We start from the raw sequence: 6,853 nt of genomic DNA, 5'->3' as shown, positions 1-6,853 counted from the left end.
GCAATATTATACACCTCATATTGGTCCAAGAAGTATTAAATTTTTATACTGTAGGTTATAACTCTTTATTGGCAATGAAATCAATTTAATGTGTCATGATCAGTGTCTCTAAAAAATAGAATATAAAACATTGGAATATATTGCTTAGTGTAGATAATATGTATTATTTTGTGAAATTTTGTTTCAGGTGTGTAATGTGTATGTGCATGTGTGTATGTGTATACACATACACACCAGATCACATTATAAAAGAATGTCTTCCTATTGGTTGTGGTTGGAAAGTTTTGAAAACAATGAGATTGGAATACACAGGACTTAAGGCAAGCACCAGCTGCAAAGGAAAGAAAAAAAAATGTATTTGCAGTCAGTGGTAATTCATTTATTCCATAGCTATTTCCTCAATGTATCAGACACCAAATGTATGCATGCTGCTGCTGCTGCTGCTAAGTCGCTTCAGTCATGTCCGACTCTGTGCGACCCCATAGACGTCAGCCCACCAGGCTCCCTCGTCCCTGGGATTCTCCAGGCAAGAGTACTGGAGTGGGTTGCCATTTCCTTCTCCAAAAATGTATGCATAACAATTGCCTAATATTAGGAGGAGACACAAGTGCATACGACTTTTAAGATGAGCCCCTTCTCTCTGGGTCCCTTCAATCCCCTTGAAGTTGCAGAGAGGAATCAGTTGAATAACAGTCTAAGGCAGTATGAGATTAAGTTCTAAAGAACTATACCAATAATAGTCACTAATTTCAGAAAATTGATGTGGGCAATATCAATTGAAGAGAGTTCAGAAGAACAGAGATGAATTTGAACTGAACTTGAAATGGGAGGATGAAGGTGGGAGAGAAAGGCTTCCCAGCAGCAAGAACCATGGAAAGCTAAAGATGTTTGAGGTACAACTACTGTGGAGTAATAAGAGGTAGGGTTGGATAAGTAAGGGAAGGCATAATCTTAGGAGAGTTTCTGGCTAGTCACAGTTTACCAGAAATTAGGCAATCCCTGGAATTTTCTGAACAATGAAATGACAGAATGAAATCAGAGTGTTATGTTCATTCATAGACATTATATGTGATAGGGTGAACAGAGAAAAAAACATCAGATAGGAAATTATTGCTAGAATGAAGCATCAAGTTCACAAATGCTGGACTGGCAGAGAGCCATATTATAGGAAGTTGTGCTCTGGTGTCAGACAAACAAACTTGAACTTAAGCCATTTCAAGTGAGGTGACAGGCCTTCCAAGGGAATAATGGCATCACACAACAGTCACTGAATTAATGGTAAGTATGGTTCCTTTTTTTGAGTAAACTTGTTTATATAATTCTGTGTTAAATATACCTGTGAGATGTGTTTATTCAGGGAGTAAAAAAATCTCCTGGTTTTCTGTAATAGAGATTCTTAGGTATAATAAAGACAAAGAGGATATTTTTCTTGATCAAAACATCTTGGACCATCAGTAGGAAGCACAGACTGTGAGCTTGTTAAGGTCATGATTCCTGGCTCGTTCGTTTTGGAACACACAGTGTATAAAAGGTATTCAATAGGTGTTTGTCAAATTAATTAATACCAATAACTGAGTAGTTAGGGAAGAAAACATCTGGTTCTGAAATATCAAAGTGAAAGAAAGTGAAGTATACTGAATGATTTCAGTAGATCATAAGCTATACAGTAAGGGTCCCGGTTACCATCCTTTAGACTCAGGGCACTCTGTTGCGTGCCTCTCAGAGCCCTTCAAAGTTCAGTCTGATTGGAGGAAAGTAAGCCTTGACAATCTGTTGCTTTAATTATTTTTCCACAGATGAAACCATCAGTTGGGCCCTAGAATCTGCTCTCATTTTTAAAAGGACAGCTTTCTATTTTCTCAAAATTATAAATCTTAATATATTATAAATTGTTACGCTTAAAAAGCAGTTTCCTTCTGGTTAACTATCATTCTAGAATTTCCAGACTAGACTTCAGGCAAAGGAAAAACAGACTTCAGGGAAGCTTTTTCCAGTAGTGACCAGGCTTGTATATTTTATCAACTGGTAAAGAAATTCATCAGGAACAATTTTACATTACATATTTGAAACTTTTCTTGAAAATTTCCCAAACAGATGTCAGGACTAAGTTGTATGAACACAGTTTAATTTCTGGTTGTTTATGCTTGCAAATAACTCAAAAGCCACTGAAACTCAGAGCCAATGTGAGATTTAGGGTCTATAAAAACGATCCCTTCTTGAAAAGTCAAAGTATGTAAAGCATAAATATATTCTGAACTGTACACTTAAAAATGGTTAAGATAATAAATTTAAATGTGTATTTTACCACAATAAAAAAACTGGGGGAAAAAAAGACTGCATAGGGAGATGTTTGTTAACAGTTACCTCATTGATTTTTCTAGGTTAAACCATCACAGTTGTGTTCAATGGCAAAATCTTGGCATTTGCCCTTTTATCTATATTAGAACAAATCCAAAATTCTTTTCTGAGGAAAATCTTGGTTTAGCCCACAAGTGTTTCCTCAGTTCCCATCTGTTTCCTTAACTTTTATAAAACCACGTGAAACCCATCCCCAGTTCTGCTGAGTACTAATGGAAGTGAATATACCCTAAATTGCCAACATTCCTTTCTGATTTGCAGATTTGTCAGAAATGCTCAGCTGGGAGAAGAAATGTTAATGGAGGATTTCGTGAGGACTATGTACTTTCTTCTGGTGATGTCTATTTTATCTTCAGATAAAAGAAAAATGATCAGAAATCTGTCTTTAGATAGTCTTATTTTGGCTCCTGCAGTTTAGGATCATGTGAACAGCCCAAGTCCAGAGAAGGTAGGAGAAGCAACCTCAGGAACCCTGTGACTGCTTTTGCTGTGGAGGTGCAGCTGGGAACACCGCTCACTCATCACACTGTGTTCTATTGACAAGAGCCTGCAGAAACTCCTCACCACAGATGACTCTGCTTCTCTTGAGCAACTAGTTTGTTTTGTAAGCTTCTGAGCATTTTGAATTATGTAATTGAACGAGCTTCCTTCTGTCATTTTGTTGCTATTTTAAAATTTCAGAGAATTATTTATGGCAAGTGCCTAGACTCTACAGCACACATTTCGTGAATTACTCTTACCATGGATTTCTTGTTTTGTCTAGTCTTAGTTTCCCTTTGGCTATTTCCTTTGGTTATTTCATCTCCTTTGTATCTTATTATACCTTCTATATTTTGTTAAGCCATCTTCAATTGTTTCTGAATAGAAGGAATAAAAGAAAATAAAAGATAGTCATTCATATTATAAATCATAAAGATTAGTTTTAAGATAACAATAAGCCCCAAATAATCTAATCTGAAGATTGTGATTTCCTTTACTGCCACCACAATTATGTATGTTTTCACTACTTTACAGTGAATAGAGATGTTAATTGTGTTAATTTGTGTGAGATTAACTGTAAGGAAACAAACCAATGAGTAAAGGTTGAAGTCAGGTTTGGTAGCATGTGAAAGGAGGGGAAAAAATGTGATCAGGAAGAAAACATGCTGAGTCAAACAAAGAACTGTGTTTGTTAAGGTTTCAAGAAGTAGAATGGGTTGAAAGTTGAGTATTAAGAAATACTACTCCAAGAGATTTCTGTATGGGAAACAGAAAGAAAGTAGCTGCTTGTTTGAAGGGTTTTTAGTAATATTAATAGCTTACTATTAAGGAAAGGTCTGGGCTTCCCAGGTGGCACTAGTGGTGAAGAACCTGCCTGCCAGTGCAGGAGACGCAAGAGAAGCAGGTTCAATCCCCGGGTTGTGAAGATCCCCTGGAGAAGGAAATGACAACCCACTCTAGTATTCTTGCCTGGAAAATTCCATGGACAGAGGAGCCTGGCGGGCTACAGTCCATAGGGCCAGAAAGAGTTGGACAACTGAGTACATACATAAACACACAAGGAAGGGTCTGGTTGCTTTCACAGAAGTAACAGCAAGGAAATAGAGAGCAGGTGAGCGTGGAGTGGGGCATAATCCTGGATAACATACAAAGTCTGTTACTGCCTTAGTGCTCAGGGAAGAAGGGCTCTGCGATGGACTGAAGACAGTGGCTGGGTTGGTTTGGGATCAGGGGAGATAGGACGCTGGGGCAGAAACAGAATACAGCCAACAGGAGAAGTCACACCTCTCTGGGAGTCAAGAGAGAAGATCTCAAATGAAGACAGCTGAGATCAGGCAGAGTAGGAAATTCTCTGGTAACTTCGGGCCTGGCACATATTATGTGTTCAGAATTTTTTTGTTGCAATAAATATGCGTGCGTACTCAGTTGCATACAACTTGTTGCGACCCTGCCGGGCTTCTCTGTCCATGGACTTTTCCAGGCAAGAATACTGGGGTGGGTTGCCATTTCCTCCTCCAGGGGATCTTCCTGACCCAGGTTTCAAACCCATGTCTCCTGTGTCTCCTGCGTTGGCAGGCATATTCTTTACCACTGTACCACCTGGGAAGTCCCAGTTACATAAATAAAGCTGTACCAAATTGAACTGTGTCTGTGTTACTGTGTTTGCCCACTTGCCTGTGGTTAATATTCTGACGTGGCTCTCACAGCAAGGCCATTTGTTGTGCATATATGACAGGATCTGGATGCATCAGCCTTTCACAGTGACTCCTACAGAGAAGAGGAAAGATGAATGGGGCTGTGGTCTCAGCCAATTTTGGGTGGTTTCACATGCTCCGTGTACTTCTGTTTGGAAGTTTCTTCTGATATCCTGAAGAGAAGGAAGCTTCTTACTTGACTAATTCTTCTTCATCATTTAAGTCTCAGCTTAAAAGTTACTTTTCAGAGAAGCTCAGGTTCCCTTACGGAGCTGGGTTAAGATATTTATAAGCACTCAAAAGATCCCAGTGGCTGCCACCCTCCATGCGACCTAAATACAAACTCAAACACATACATAAAAGTGTGAAACATTTACCTTTTTTTGGAAATAACATACAACAAAATGTATACATATCCTGAATAACTTCCTTCTAGATTTTCTTCTGATTGAAATTATCCCCCTCTGTCTCACTTTCATACATGCTGCCCTATTCTCTCTTGTCTCCTTTTTTGTCTCCGTTGAGTCTCTCCTTGTGCCCCAAACAAATGCTGAGTCAACTGTCAAGGTAATTCTGCACTCTTCCCACTAAGCATTTCCAGTGTCCTATACCTTCCCAAATATTTTGCATACTGGTAATCATGTAATTTTTTTGATGAAATTGCTTTAATGTGTGTTCTTCTATGACACTATTCTATGACACTATTCTTTTGCGGGGCAGTCTCAGTTTGTTCAAACATTTGTTTACTTGCCCAACTATCCTGCCAAATGTAAACAATTTTGGGGCTTCCTGGGTGGCTCAGCGGTAAAGAATCTGCCTACAATGCAGGAGATGCGGCAGGAGCCCCAGGTTTGATCCCTGGATCAGGAAGATCCCCTAGAGAAGGAAATGGCAACCCACTCCTATTTCCTTGCCTGGAGAATCCCATGGACAGAGGAGGAGGAGGAGCCTGGAAGACTACAGTCCATACCGTCCCAAAGAGTAAGACATGACTGAAGAGACTTAACACACACACACGCACGCAGTCATTGTGCTAGGTGTCTGGGTTAATGTTCCCAGACACCTTACACTTAAGGAGTTCATTGTTTAAGTCCTGGTTAAGTCCTGTTGAGTCTGTCTTAAAATTAAGTTATTAAAGTAACACAATTTTATATCTGTCATCTTAAATATAGTAAAAATATTATATGTGAAAGTATTAAAAGTTACTGTTACATAGAATAAAAAAAGGTCTATAAGAAGAAAAAATTGAGAAATTTCTTAGTTCTGTCACCTCCAACTTCAGACTTGCTTTTTCACTGATCAGATCCTCAAAGTTTCATCTGGGATGTGGTAACTTTTTTAGATGGAGCAATGTTTTATGCATATGCGTCATATGCGTACTTAGGGACTTTGCATGAAGAAGCATTCTGTCTGTAGAAAAGGAGACTGCACTTCTACACAATGCAGGGCTGATGGTTTGTCAGTGTGTATGTGTTTTTATGCATGTATATGTGTGCATCTGGGTGCCAGGAGGGGAGGAGATGAAGAGGTGATATGTGCATGTTTTATTACTTAGCTCATTTAATTTTTATCCAGAGTTACTGATGAGTGTAAAGTCATAGACTCAACCCTCAGAGGTGGTTGTTAGCTTTACCAAAAGAAAAGTTTATCTCAGGACTATAGCTTGTATTTCCAGCCCCCAAAATAGGACAGGAGAGAGCAGATAACTCAGTGAAATCACCAACATGACCATAAATTCAATTCATATAATGGCAGATCAATAATATCATTTTTTTTTTGAGGTCAGATCATCATTGTAAAGGGAGATTACTGTTAGATGTATCACACTGTGACTTTCCACTGTCTTATGAAAAAAAAGAGGAATCACAATAGGAAAGGTAAACAACTTTTAAACACATACATGTATATGTTTTCCTCTGTATTATTGTATGTCTTTTTATTAATATTCCTGTACAGAAAGATATAAATCTAATTTAACCTTGAATAATATAATAATGCATGTGAATTCTAATGAATAAGCCTTAGTCCAACTCTGTAATTAATGATAGCTTTAATGAATGTGAGTGCTCCAGCAAGGTTGCGTTAGAATTCTGAATGGCATCTTATTTTTACTTTATTGTTTTGAAATGCCAGACAAGAAAATGCAACTTTTCTCCTGTGTTAATTAATTAAATAGTAAATTGGGAGAGATGCCAGCTTTTAGATTGCATCCATCAGTTTTAGCTCCCTCTGTTGTGTTTTATTAAGTTGCTATTTAAATGCTGGTACAGTACTGCATTTGTAGTTTTGATATTGTCCCCATTATCTTTCCTAGAATGAAT

General features: G+C 38.2%; 1 protein-coding gene across 1 annotated transcript in view; it reads right to left on the bottom strand.

Annotated features, from left to right (window-relative positions):
- Positions 1–1,987: 1,987 nt before the first annotated feature.
- LOC145539602 (uncharacterized) overlaps positions 1,988–6,853 on the bottom strand; it is a 94,618-nt gene continuing 89,752 nt past the window's right edge. Inside the window, exons 5-6 of the mRNA XM_081573651.1 lie at positions 4,513–4,605; positions 1,988–3,215 (exon numbers count right to left, since the gene is read on the bottom strand). The gene's annotated coding sequence lies outside the window, so the exon portion shown is untranslated. The remainder of the gene's footprint in view (positions 3,216–4,512; positions 4,606–6,853) is intronic.

Source organism: Giraffa tippelskirchi, chromosome 2 (assembly GCF_054371585.1).
Source record: "Giraffa tippelskirchi isolate mGirTip1 chromosome 2, T2T-mGirTip1v1.2.pri, whole genome shotgun sequence".
In the NCBI taxonomy this organism is placed as follows: Eukaryota; Metazoa; Chordata; class Mammalia; order Artiodactyla; family Giraffidae; genus Giraffa; species Giraffa tippelskirchi.
The sequence above is the reverse complement of the archived record's forward strand: the minus strand, read 5'-3'. Positions and strand labels throughout refer to the sequence as shown.